This window comes from Myotis nattereri, assembly GCF_964212035.1.
Source record: "Myotis nattereri genome assembly, chromosome: 2".
In the NCBI taxonomy this organism is placed as follows: Eukaryota; Metazoa; Chordata; class Mammalia; order Chiroptera; family Vespertilionidae; genus Myotis; species Myotis nattereri.
This window is the reverse complement of record NC_138076.1, coordinates 27171848-27186410: the sequence shown is the minus strand read 5'-3', so window position 1 is coordinate 27186410 and position 14563 is coordinate 27171848. Positions and strand designations below refer to the sequence as shown.

The 14563-nt window shown below is 47.5% G+C and overlaps 1 protein-coding gene across 2 annotated transcripts in view; it reads right to left on the bottom strand.

Annotated features, from left to right (window-relative positions):
- Positions 1-7189, bottom strand: part of CSGALNACT1 (chondroitin sulfate N-acetylgalactosaminyltransferase 1) — a 300121-nt gene extending 292932 nt beyond the window's left edge. The window contains exon 1 of one of the 2 annotated variants that reach the window (XM_081085041.1): positions 7019-7189. The gene's annotated coding sequence lies outside the window, so the exon portion shown is untranslated. The remainder of the gene's footprint in view (positions 1-7018) is intronic. The other variant, XM_081085042.1, reaches the window with a different exon arrangement.
- Positions 7190-14563: the final 7374 nt, after the last annotated feature.

The window sequence follows — 14563 nt, the reverse complement described above, 5'->3', positions numbered from 1 at the left end:
CAGCAGAGGGCAACAGAGGAAGGTGCTGGGCCCCCTCTTGGCAGCTGGAAACTAAAGTGCCCCCAATCAGCAGCTCGCTGGCGCGCAGGGGCATGAAGCCTGCGTCAGCTGTGAATGGAGGACAAGCCCAGTCTTCTCTGCACACCTGAGGCTCACCTGACACTCAGGGTCCAGCTGCTGCCAGTTAGAGGGAAGAGGGTCCCAGAGCTGCTGGCCAGCCCGTGTCATCAGCAAATACGTAGCTTCACCTTTGGACAAAAAGCCTCTCCCTGAAGCAGATCCCGGGGAGGTGGGGGAAGTCCTGGGGCTTTACATCACTGATATTTTATTTCCACACTAGAAAGTGAACGGGGATGGGGCAGAGGCCTTGGTTGCAACTGTGGAAGAACCTGCCTCTCCAATCCAGCTTCTGGCCTTGCATTTGCTGCCCCCCTCCCTCTCCCCTCAGGCCTCAGTCCCCTCCAAAGACCCCCCCCCCACCTCCACCTCTGCCCCGCCTCTGCACTCATTCTCTCCCCCTCCAGCCAAGAACTTCGTTGCAGATCAGAAAAGGAAACAAACTTCTCTCAGTTGAGCCACTAAGAACTGTCTTTTAGCCCATGCCTTGCACCTGGGGCTGCTCAGAACAGGACGGTCATGTGTATGACTCCCCCTGAATGGGGGCAAGTGGCAGATTCTGGGTGAAGTGCAGCGAGAGGCTCTCCAAAGAGCATGGGGTGAGCCAGAGCCAGGGAAAGATTTCAGGGGGGAAGTACTCTCCTTTTCCTGGTTCCCCCTCCATGAGCATGCTTCCTGCAGGAGGAGGTGACCTCAGAGAAATGAGTGGGTAGGGATTAAGCGGAGTTCCCTATACACCTCATTCTGTTCTTACAACAGCCGTAAGGTATTACTAGCCCCACTGTGTGCACAAGGAAACTAAGCCTCAAGATGTTCAATGATGGGGCCAGGACTCTCAGTCAGTAAGTGGTAGAGTTGGGATTTAACCCCAGGATTGCCCAGCTCCAAAGGCTCAAATGCTGGCCCATCTACTGCAGTCTTGCACATGTCTGCAATGTCTGGACAGCCTAGCAGAGTGCCTTAAAATATGGAGTGAAAAATAAATACAGGGTGGGGCAAAAGCACATTTCCAGTTGTGAGTACCCCAAATACAGAGTATGTTCTTACATTATTATTGTACTAGAGGCCCAGTGCACAAAATTTTGGGCACTGGTAGGGTCCCTAGAGGCTGCCGGCCACCAGCCAAGGCCTCCCTCCCTTCCCCCAGCCACCTGCCAACAGGGCTTCCCTCCTTTCCTTTGCTGGCCCCGACCCCTGGTCGAACTCCCGGAAGAACTCCCAGTTGAGGGGACAATTTGCTTTTATTATATAGGATTATTTTCCATACAAACAACTGTAAACCTTCTTTTGCCCCGTTCTGTATTTGTTAAATGAATGCATGAATGGTTGATCCCAGCCTTCATACCTTAATATTCTGAAACCCACACACCTGATTTTACTCATATATTCTGCTTATAACATGCCTGCAACGTGCCTTGATAAGAAGTTAAATGTTGTACGGAAATAAGTTGTACTACGTTGTATGGTATTTTGAGCTACTAGAAAAAGCTACATATAAAAATCTATAAATAAAAAGTGCTGAAGCAGACCCACTGATGAAAATCCATTTGTCATCTTGCACCATCATGTCCAGAAATGGATACAAATATAATATTCTAAGGAAAATCGATGTTTTCACGTTTTTGTTAACCCTCAACTCTACAGCAGACTCTAGGCCAGGGGTCCTCAAACTACGACCCGCGGGCCACATGCAAATACAAATATTGCATTTGTTCCCGTTTTGTTTTTTTACTTCAAAATAAGATATGTGCAGTGTGCATAGGAATTTGTTCACAGTTTTTTTTTAAACTATAGTCCGGCCCTCCAGCGGTCTGAGGGACAGTGAACTGGCCCCCTCTTTAAAAAGTTTGAGGACCCCTGCTCTAGGCTGCCAATTCAATGAGTATTTGTGCTGAAAAACAGCACAGAGGTTCTGAGCTCAGGTCCCGGATCCAGGCAGACAGGGACTCAAAGCCCAGGTCCACCACGTAGGAGCTGACCTTGGCCAGTAACTTACCTCTCTAAACCTTGGTTCCCTCCTCTGTGACGTGCAGATAATAGCAGTGCCGCTTCTTAAACTGACTGCGGATTAAATGAATAGCTCCCGGCCCACGCTCAGCAGAGCCGCTGCCAGGTGGTTAAGTGCTCCGTAGGTGTTAGCCATTTTTATCACGTGAAGAGAACCGGGATGCAAGTGCAAGGAGAAACCCGAAATGAATCGCTTGCTTTTGCAAACGTTACTATAAGCACTAAGTTCACCTGGATCCTCTGTTCTAGATTACTGTGATTACTAGAAAGATCTACCCTGAAAGCAATGCCACCAATAACAATGACAATAACCAGCAGTAACATATTTCTCATTGACTCTGTGCCAAGCACTTTCCTAACCACTTTCACAGGCAAGTTGTGCAGATGTCTGGTGCCACACAAGAGTGCCCAGCGGGAGGGGAGCGGGGCTTAAGTCCAGGCCACTCTCTGCTCACCACACCATGCGTCCTGACCCAGACAGTCCACCACCAGGGGCACTGTGCGGGCTGGCAGCAGCCCTGTCTGCGTGTTACCGGCTGCATTAACTTTAGCAAGTTTCTAACAAATGGGAGACAGAGGTAGAAAGTCACTTTTGAGAGAACCCAGGACCTAAGGGGAAGAACATCGTTTTAGTAGAGTCACGCGCCCCTTAACAACGGGGAGACGGTCTGAGAAGTTTTCATTGGGAGATGTTTGTCCTGCAAACATCACACAAACCTAGGTGGATCGCCTACTACTACCGGGAGCGGGCCTAAGCCATAGTCTGGCTGCGGCGGCTCAGAGCACGCCCCCCAGGGCGGGTCCACGGGTCCGCCTGCCCGCGAACCCCCGGAGGGAGTGGCCTCGGAGCTGGGCAGCACTGGGGCTGGGGGCGGGCTCCGAGCTGCACTGCGGCCACTTGGAGCCCACCCCCAGCCCTGGTGTGTGGTGCGTGTCCGCTGAGGCTGGGGGTTGCTCTGAGCTGGTCGTGATGTCCCGGCCTAATTTGCATATTTCTCTCATTATATAGGATGAGACCACCATCATATATTTGGTCTGTTGTTGATCAAAACATTGCTATGTGTCACATGACTGTAATTTCATTAACAGAGTGGATGAGTATACCCCCAAATCACCAGTGAACACCACCTATTACTAAGCTACTACAGTGTATACCTAAGTGCCTTGGGACCCCAAAAATAGGCAGGGAACCCAGTGTTCAGTATAAATAGGCAATTCCCGTCTACCCTGCTTCCTGCTTCCCTTTTCCTCCATTAACTCAAAGGTCCCTGTGTGCAAAAATGAAACAAAGTACCAGACATGACCCCGGATAACCAGAGGTTATGTTTCGCATTATCTAAAAACAACAACAAAAATTACCTGTGAGGCAACGTCGTATTTCACTAAGTGAGAAGTTCAACATTTCATTGCAAATTCTAGTGAACACCCGTCCAAGAGGCACCTCCCAAGTACAGGTTCCTAAAAATGACTCCCGTGTATAAAGACTCGTTCATTTCCAACCACCTAGCACATCCATAATCTTGGTCAGCTCAAGGGCTCCTGTCCAAACTGAAACGCCTTGTTCTGCATACAGCTTTATACATTTTGGCTTAGACTCAGCTTCATTCTGGGAAGAAGAGAGAAGCAGGGAGGCGCCATCGCCTTCACTAGCCAGAGGTTTGAGGGTGAAAGCAATGTTCTTCCCGTTCTACAGAAGCATTACTTTGTGCAAACGGGATCTGTGTCACTTTTAATATGCTCAGAATCCTGAAAATAATCCAAAAACATTAGCTTAATCAGAGGGAAGTGATAATAAAAATGATCTGGGACCTTCACACACAAGTTATTTCTCTTACCCGGTTCCCTAAAGCATACTGGTCTAGACCGGGATGGAAAAACAGCAAAAACCAGATCGCCTTGTTTTACAAGAACCTATCATGTGAAAATCAGAACTGGAAGCCTGATAACCCTCTGAACTCAGAGGCGGTCGGCTAAGAGAAGAAACCCCTTGATAAGAGTCTGGGCCTGCCACGTGCTGAGCTCTTCTCGGACTGTTAATTTTACGTTAGAGATGAATGGTGCTCAGTTTGTCGCTGTAACTAAATTTCACTGAAAATAGAGTATTCCCTTACTCATTGGCAAACGATACGGCAGTATTTTCGGTAGTAATGTTCGCTTGCCTACATTGTTAGTACTTTTCCTACCAAATAGCCAGTTGTAGCTGATAAATAAAAGCACCAACACACCTTACAGCTGTTCCATGGTCTCAAGCTTAACTTCATTCAACTCAGACTTTAGAAATAAGAGGTTTTATTTCAAAAACTCACAGAAGAAGCATGCTTCTCAATGACGCATCTTGGAATATAATAAAACATCTTTTTTAAAGGTAGAGTTTAATGTGGTCCCCTCATAAAAAATAAAATGCTCCAGGAACTTCCACTAACCAGATAAGATTCCTTTTTACCTACAATGAAGCTCTATTATTGTTGTTGCTAGGAAATAAAGCCATTTTAAAAGATTAAAATAAGCTCCACCAAAGACATTCCCCCCCCCCCACAAAAGAAACCTTGAAAATATTATATCAAAATCCTATATTTGATTTTTAGAAAGTTTTTAAAAATCATATATTTGAATATAAGGGTGTGCAAAGTAAAAAGCCCAATTCTCCAATCTCCTTTAAGCCTTTACATCTAAAGTTATTCCAAAGGGCACCGAATCTGTCATTTAAGACTGCTTTCATTTCGTTTTAGGCCTTTGGTAATGCTTTTCACACAAGGTTGCTCTTTTCTAATAAAGTATTCCGTGTCAAGAAGCCAAGAAGTTAAAGTCCTTTGCTACCTCACAGAACAGAATAATGGCCATAACTGCCAGCCTGGGGTGATACACGAGGCAGAGGAGGCCCCTAGTGGTGAAGCCACCGCTGCAGCCTGGCCTTATCCGTTTTACAAGACTGCTTCATCACAGGGCAAAATCAATAGGTAATAAAGTCTACCTGAGCTTTGCTTCTCTAATAACCTCTATTAGCCCTAAAATATAGTAGGGCTATCATTTAGAATCCCCAAGGTCCTTTCATCCGGAATAAAAATAAAAATAAAAAAATAAAAAGCTGTGACCTGCAGAATAACTCCATTACATTCTATATTTCAAGTCAACAAATATTTATTAAGCCCTGCCGCCCTGCCAGGCACTGAGCTGGGCAAGGAGATGGGGTAAAGAGGAGAGAGGAGCACCCTCACAGAGCGTCCTGTTATTTCTGTTTCAGTGTAATAACATCACATTAGGGACAGAGCGAGGACAATACGAAGCCTGGGAAGTACGATTCCTCATCCTGTGACCCTGTGACAGAGTCTCACCAGCAGTAAAAACCTGAAGGATCCCCCACACCAACCTCAGAGTATCAGCTCCTCATTGTCAAACACCTATAGAGGGCAGCATCTGAGGTTTTCCAACAAATGGAAATTGAATGGATGAATGAAAAGTAAGATTGCAAAGAAAAAGGAATTTTTAATTAAAAAAAAAGAAAAAAGTTGAAATAGGCCAGAATTGGGGCAAACGCTCGCTTCAGTGCATCCAAATGTCTGGCACTTTGCTTTGAACCCCAGCAATCCAGTTTGCAAGCAGACGTGTGAGATTTGGCCGCAGGGATGAACAATACTGCGTAATTTGGGGCACATATCGCATGGTAGTTCAATACAGAGAAAGTATGAAATAGGCCCTGGGCTCCTACAACCAGGACGGCCCTTCCCTTGCTTTCAGGGACTGCCGTTCTGCGGGTGCACAACCCACAATCCCATTGCCTATTCTGCACTGATTCGCTCTCGGGGTCCCTTGTTGTGAGGAAGGCTTTCGTGTTTGCTTTATGCTGCTAATTCCAATTGGGAGACTTTTCTCCTTCCAATTAGCAACATGACAACACTGCACAGGACTTACTAAGGTTCGTTGCTACAAGTAACAGGATTGATAATGATGACTTTCTTGTACGAACACTGTTAGCAAAATCCAAGAAGTCTGGTAGAATTACATTTAAATGTCTAGTAAAAAAGAGGTTATTTTTTATCATCTAGACCCATCCAATGACATTTACGTAAAAATACTCAGGCTTTGAAATCAGAACAAAAGTGGAGTTTGCGAAATAACCGTTCTCTCGCTTATTAGTGTTCACTGCTTGAGCATGCACAGTCCTGTTAAGATCTTTTCCTCTCCCATCACTCTTCCTTTGCTCATCGATGAAAAGATAACTTCGAAATCACTGACGGTGGTGCAGGTGCAGGAAGTGTCGCGGAAACAACAACTTTGCCTTCTGTTTGCACAGCTTCCCTCCTCCTTCCCGCCCTGCAAACCCGGGTACCCCCAACCCACGCCCTGCACCAGCTTCTAGCGGCTGACCTCACAGCAACACTTCCTCGCGGCACCCTCGGTCGCGGAGACCGGGTCCGGGTCCTGGGCCAGCGCGCGCTGCCCACCCGCCACCCCCGCACGCCCCCTCCACCCTCTCCATCGCAGCAGAAACAGCACCCCATGCCCGCCGAGCAGCCCCGCGGGCACGTGCCAAGGCTACTTTTTCGTGGGTGGAGGAGAGTCATCAAGCAGCGAAAGGCCACCAGCAAGGCTGGTGACGCCAAGTGACCCTCGGCGGGCCACAGCCCGGACCCGCCCCGGGAGCCTCCCTCGCGCATCGCCGCCCGGCCCCGAAGGCGTAGCGCCCTCCCCGGCGAGCCGCCCGAGCCCGGGGCGCCGAGTCCCCTCCGCCGGCCTGAGCCCGCAGCCCGGTGGGCAGGACGGCGGGAGGCCGGGCGCCGCGCCACCCTCCGGGCTGCACAGCCTCCCCGAGGTCGCGGGCGGAGAGCGCCAGGCCGCCGCCCCACCGCCCCCACGCGTGCCACACCCGGCCGGCCGGGGAGCGGACCCCACTCACCGAGGCTCCCCGCGCTGCCCCGCCGCTCCTGGGCTCCCGCGCCGCCAACTTTCCCTCCTGCGCCGCCGCCGCGGGCTCGGCTCCACCTCCCGCTCCGGCTGCCGCGGAGCCTCCGGGGACCCGGGGGGCGGGGAGCGGCGGCGGCGGGCGGGCTGAACCACGGCCGAGCCCCAGCCCTCGCGCCGGGAGAGGCCGCGGGGCTGCGCCCACCCGCTCCCCCAGCGCCCGGCTGCAGTGCGTCCCTCTGCCCGGTCGGAGCGGGGCGCCCTGGCGGAGTCTGTCCGCCCTCTGACGGCGGCGCGGAGCCCGGGGTCCCCTGCAGGTGGGCGGCTTTGCACGTGACTGCTTACTGAGATCCCGCAAAGTTGGGGACGCAGCTAAGACACCGGTGCGCGGCCAGCGGCCCAGGAGAGGGGGCCCGGGGTCTATTCCACTAGTAGGTGGTCCTTCCTCTTTCGGGACCGAGTTCCCCCGGCTCCCCGCCCCCCTCCCCGCTCCAGCCCGTTTCCTTAACCCGCACTGGGCTGCCCTGCCCTCGCCTCCATGGACCCACTTACTCACGGAAACTTTGCACATTGTACCTTGGAGAACGGATTCTGTAGTCAGTCACAACGCCTTCCCTGCAGAGCTTTTATTTCCAGCGAAGGTCAGAACCCCTGTCGCCCTAAGACCCATCGCCGTGGGGAAGTGATGTCTGCAGGGATCCTGGACGGACACTGGGAGGCCCAGGAGAGGAAGCAGGGTAAGGATGGAAAACTAGCAAGTGGGGTGTTGAGTAATAAAAGCCACCCACAGGCACAGGCTCAGGCTCAGGCACAGGCTCAGGCTCAGGCTCAGGCACAGGCTCAGGCACAGGCACAGGCACAGGCTCAGGCTCAGGCACAGGCACAGGCACAGGCTCAGGCACAGGCTCAGGCTCAGGCACAGGCACAGGCTCAGGCTCAGGCACAGGCACAGGCACAGGCTCAGGCACAGGCACAGGCACAGGCTCAGGCACAGGCTCAGGCTCAGGCACAGGCTCAGGCTCAGGCTCAGGCTCAGGCACAGGCTCAGGCTCAGGCACAGACCCACGGGGCCTCCGGGGCCTTTATCTGTAAGTGCTCCAGCACCCCTCTGAGGGAGAAGGAGTTTGGAAGTGTCACCATCCCCGGTTCTCAGGATCATGAAGGGGACCCGGGAGGAATCAGTGTCAGATGGAAGAGGTCAGCTCTCCGCCTCTGCAGAAGCAACTGGCAGAGGCTCCTGGGCGGAGCCATAGCAGAACCAGAGATGGAAACCAGTCCTGTGACACCTGGTGCAGGGCTCCTTCTACTGCCTGGCCACCGAAGTGCTCCAAGTCCCCGTCTGGCACCAGACTTGAGGCGGGCACGTGGCAGGAGTCCTGAGGCAATAGGCCAGTGGTTCTCAACCTTCCTAATGCCGCGACCCTTTAATACAGTTCCTCATGTTGTGGTGACCCCCAACCATAAAATTATTTTTGTTGCTACTTCATCACTGTCATTTTGCTACTGTTATGAATCATAATGTAAATATCTGATATGCAGGATGTATTTTCATTGTTACAAATTGAACATAATTAAAGCATAGTGATCAATCACAAAAACAATATGTAATTATATATGTGTTTTTCCGATGGTCTTAGGCGACCCCTGTGAAAGGGTCATTCGACCCCAAAGGGGTCGCGACCCACAGGTTGAGAACCACTGCAATAGGCAGTCCTGAAGCAGCCAGTAAGTTGTTACTTACCTGCGGGAAATCCTTGCTTCCTACCAACTCCCCAGCCCACCTGGGCTCATCCCCCTTCCAAACCAGGCTGCCCTGGGACCTCCGGTGGCCCTGTCCCCACCCCACACACCTGGATGAGTTAGTTAACCAGTCTTGTGCCATGAAATCCTCGCAGCAACTCAATTAGAATTTCGGGGAAGAGGGAAGAAGCTGGTGGTTACCAAGTGAATGAAAAATACATCTGTTCTGTTACTACCCCCAAAATGTTTCATGGTAGTGGGGGTCATAAATAAATAATTAATCCAGCATCCACATGTATGTAAGAACAAGTCATTGGCCATGCTTCCTCCATACATTATCTGACAGCAGCCAGGTGGGGCAAATCATGTAACAATCCCTATTGTGCAGATGGAAGAGCCACATGGAGGTTGGGGTTAGTGATGAGCTGTGTAAAGGTTCAAGCCTACACAATCGAGCACTCTCTGGGTACACAAGTAACCCCTTCAACTATTTCCACCTGTCACCAAAACATTCCCACTCTTCCATGTATGGATAGGTGGATTGGTAAAGCATTGGTTTTCTTTCCTCTCCTGAGGTATCTCCCATCACTGTTCAGTGATGTCTCCATAATTTCTACATAATAGGGTTTTAGCAGGGAATCTGGTATGAAAGGCAGGCCAGGCACTTGAGCAGGGGCACATAGGTAAACTCAGATTCTAGGTTCATGTAGGAAGGTGAAGGAGGTTGCAGCGTCTCCATTGCTGTCATCTAGAAGAAAAAGGAAGGGAGATCATCTCAAGGTTAATTAATATTTCCTTTAGGGGCTTGTAACAAACTTTTCAGTTAGGATACTAATATATCAGCACAGCAATATCAATATGTGGCATATCAGTATACAACAATATATATCGAGTCCTAAAGCCAGTGCTAGCTAAAGGGCTTGGTGCCTCTAGGTCAGTGGTTCTCAACCTGTGGGTTGCGACCCCTTTGGCGGTCGAACGACCCTTGCACAGGGGTCGCCTAAGACCATCCTGCATATCAGATATTTACATTACGATTCATAACAGTAGCAACATTACAGTTATGAAGTAGCAACGAAAATAATGTTATGGTTGGGTCACAACATGAGGAACTGTATTTAAAGGGCCAGAAGGTTGAGAACTACAGCTCTAGGTACATCTTGACAATAATTAGCACATGAAAAAATAGGGCAGTTGAAAAGATGATAAAACTATGAACACAGTAGATATTATTTGGATTATCTTCTGGGGCCCTCATTATGAAGCAGTGTCAGCCACCCTTAGGCTACATCATTAACAGAAACAGCAAAGTGTGAGGGGACAAGACCAACCAGCTTAACTCTGCAGGTCCCCTTCCAAAACAATGCCTAGCAGAATAGTGACAGTGAAACCTGTAAAAGATAGGGTTCCTTTACACTTCAAAGACCAAAGGACTAGAGAAACTGGGTTGAATACCAAATCCAGACATTAAAAAAAACAAAACAATTTTCAAAGCTTACTATAAAAAAAAGTTTTCTACATGGATTTTAGCTTTTAGATAGTGTCATTATATAGTTATACATTTTTCATAACCATCATGATTTAGGAATCAGAATATGTTATTTGAATTTTCAAGCACATTATATAGGGCTGGTAATGTGGTAACAGTAAAGAATAAATAGAGCCTTAGTCAGTTTGGCTCAGCAGATAGAGCATCAGCCTGCAGACTGAAAGGTCCCGGGTTCGATTCTGGTCAAGGGCACATGTCGGGCGCCTGCAGGAGGCAACCAATCAGTGTGTCTCTCTGTCACTCTCATATCGATGTTTCTTTCTGTCTCTCCCCCTCCCAATCTCTCTAAAAATCAATGGAAAAATATCCTCGGGTGAGGATTGAAAAAAAAAAAAGAAAAAGAAATAGAAAGTTCTGGAAATAGGTAAGATCCTGATGCCAATGATTTTATCCCCTTGAGGCAGGAAAGTTAGCCCATATAAAAATATACTGTAAAACAGTACATACGGTATCAAACTTTTACACTCATAAAATGCAAAATATGTACATTATAAGATGTAATTTGTTTAATAACTTCTTTTAAATTATACTGCATAGGTGTTAAACTTTAAGTACAGAAATATTTCACAGCGTTCCAAGTCAGACTTCTCAGCCTCATCAGGATCCTGGAGAACCTTGAGCCAGAGATCCAGGAGCTGAAAGAGCAGCTGGGAAGCTCAGTCGTTAAAACACAACTACTCTACTTTCTAAGAGAGGCACTCAGCACGAGTTGTGTCGACTCTTTAGATAGCTTTGATAATCGGTGTTATCTGGGTTTTTAGATCACAGCAAATGTGCTGTGTAGTCAGAGGTAGCTCATTAGATGGGAGAGGTCTGTTGTACTAACGCATGGAGACTTGCCAGGCGGCACTACTGTGAGTGATGAGTGGTGAGTCATTGAGATAGGATCTAATTATGTTCCATATAATCTCCTTCAGAAATCTTGAAAATGTGCAATGTAGTCCCAAATAGGTTTTCATTTAAAATGAGTAAAATAAATAATGTTAGACCCAAAAAGGCAACTTTGTTTTTCTAGGGGGGAAAAAAAAATCAAACGGGTTGAAGACCTCATTCCATAAGCACTGTAACTCAAACACAGTCAGGCTTAATTAATATGTGTTGACCGAATAAGGGATGCTTTTAACTTGAATGTTGTACATTGACATCTTTAAGGATGCACATTAAATCAATGAGTTGGTTCATAATGTTTTCGATCTGACGCTCTGCATTATTCATGCTGCTCCTCTCCAGGTCAGTCCAGGAGGAGGGCATGCCAGGAGACTGGAGCAGCTCTACGCTGTCAACAGTGAAACTGAGGTTTCGCGTCAAAGCCACCAGGTACACCAGGTGCTTCACAGCTCGACTTTCCATTCTACTTCTGTGCACTGAACTTCGCCACCCCCTTGTTTAAAGAAGAAAACAAAAGGGTTTCGGTGGGAACTACAGAAAAATAAGTGCCGGGAAGCACAAGAGACTAATCCACATGTGGCCTGGATCTGCCCGAGATAAATTCCAGAGAGCTCCATACAGATCAGCTTAAAACGCTGTCTTTTACTTCTATAGTCGTTGCACTCATTGCCCCATCTGTGCCGTAGCTCACACGGCCTTTCATTCTGCAAACCAGGAGTACTGGTTCTCAAACCTTTCCCGTGGATACTCAGGTCTCTTTGGTTTACAGAGAAAAGGTCCTCTAACTTTCACGTCAGCTTTAATCATTTTTAACTCTGATGGATAGACTATTTTAAATGATTATCATTGTTTCTTCCCAAGCATTCCTAGCATCTTTATTTTAAAAAATAGCTGATTTATCATTTAAGACGATCTCTGCAAAGTCCTCTCCACATTCAGGCCCCACTCAGTGTCCTGCCATGCTATAAATATACACTATGATAAGATCTCCATTAATAAGAGAACATGTTTCAACAGCACACATCATTGTAAGAATCTTCATTGCCAGCAGTAGAAATGGGATGGTTGAAGGTGTAATCAAGGGTGTTAGAACAGGAGTGCTACTGTATAAAATATTAACACTGAACAGGGAAAATGGCCTGGGGATAGGAAGGGAAAGTATAGTTAAAAATCAATAGATCCAAACATAAGAAATGCCTAAAGGAGACGCAACAAGTGAGATACCCACTGAAAAAAATAGACATAGAAAGGCAAAGATGATGCTGATAAGGAAAACAAACTTTACCGATTTCAAGGAAGGGTATTTCCTTTCCTTTTTCCCTAAGTACCTAAAGCCTGTGCAGGCAAGGGGGTCATTGTGTATAACCACACACATGTGCATCTGAGGGGGACTCTGTCTTCCAAGCAGATGATGCCAGTATTGCTTCCCTTGCTGAGACAGATGTGGCTTTTTGTAAATAACCAGGAGATGTTTGAGTCAAGTTATTATTCATCCAACAACAGTAAGCTAGGCAGTGAGTGTGTGCCAGGCACAGTGGGAACTATAAAAATAACTGCACAGTCTTTAACTCAAGGAACCCAACATCTAGTAGGAAAAGCCAAACACAATATTACACAAATTCAAAGGGAAAAATAAAAAGAGAGATCCCTGGGTGTGCATGGATGGCTTCATGTTAGAAGTGGCTTTTCAGAGAGATCTTGAAAAATGAGTGGGATTTTGATGGGCAGAGAAAATAGGAGGGTGGTACCCAAGAACAAAGGCCTGACCAGTGAAACTGAGATGGGTAAGTGCTGGGCATGTCCTGAAAATGGTGACCCACAATGGCCAGAACATAGGGGACGTTTAGGGAGAAAAGTAAGCATCTAAAAAGTAGCCTGAGCCTAGATTATGAGGGACTTTGAATGCCAGATAAGGAACTTGTTCTATGAATTTTAGCAGGTGGGAATGTGTGTATGTGAGCTGTCCAATCAACAGCTTATCTTGCTTGCTGAAGAACCCGTCTCTGAGAGGTCCTCCATAAGGCCCTGAAAGGGCAGTAAACTAGCCCCCACTCTGGGTAGGATGTGGGGATGAATCATGGTTGATTTAAGCCAGGGGTGGAGAATGTCCAGCCCGAGGGCCATATAGGGCCAGCAAAATCATTTGGTCTGGCCCTGCCAAGGTATTAGAGGTGAGTTAATTAAATGTTTGACCAAATATAGCAGGCTAATTTTTAAGTTGTTAACTTTGTATGGCCTGAGAATCTATATATATAAAAGCCTAAGCGACTGCTACGACCAGATGACCTGACAACCGAATGGTAGCTATGATGCGCACTGACCACCAGGGGGCAGACGCTCAATACAGGAGCTGCCCCTGGTGGTCAGTGCGCTCCCACAGCCAACCTCCTGCGGTCCCTCCCCCCAGCCAGCTCTGATCTGTCCTGAGATCGCTGGCCAGGCTGAGGGACCCCACCCATGCACGAATTCATGCACCAGGCCTCTAGTGATGTCATAAATAACCAAATGGCCCTTGACAGAAAAAAGGTTCCCAACCCCTGGTTTAAGCCAACATGAAAATCAATGTGAAAAATGGCTGAGCTATCATATCTATGGGCTACTTTAGAGAGGTATGGAATCAATTAGAAATAGAGATCTAGATAAGTCACAGCCAGAGATATAGAGAGAATGGGGAGTCCCCCAAATGAAAAAAATGTAATCACTTAAATAATGAAAAGATCAACTAGTGAAAATATCTCATGTGAAAGAAGGTGGCTGAGAGCACAATTTAGGGAACATTAAAATTAACAAGACAGAAAAGTGAATTCTACAAAGGAAATTGGGAAGAAATAGTAAGAAAGACAGGAGAACCAGAGATGTGTCTTAGGAGCCAGAGAGCTTCAAGAGGTGGGTCATGATTACAAATATAAAATCCTGTAGCATCCATGGGTTTTGTCAAGAAGTTACTTTAGCTAAAGATAAGCCATTATCAACATTTCAGAAACCGAACAGAAAAGGCATATTTATTCACAACGACACTGCATCTGCTAACTAAATATAAAAAGTTTCGCTGGTTTTTACTGGAATCATATAAAATTGGTTACACTGACATTTCACAATGGGTCCATGCTGATTTGCTGTTGACTACATCACAGGACTTTCTGGGATGTGAATGGTGACTCTGTCACTATGCATAGAATATTCAGCACATCATCGATCTTGGCCTAGAAGACAACAGCCAGAATGAAGCAGCCAGGAGCCGTGAACTGGGCCCAGGGTCTGTATGTTCACTAATCCTGACTGTTTCTTAGCATCACAACCATGTCAGAAATTCAAGCAATAAGGTAAATGCATTATGTCCCTTTGATAATGGCGAGTCGAATC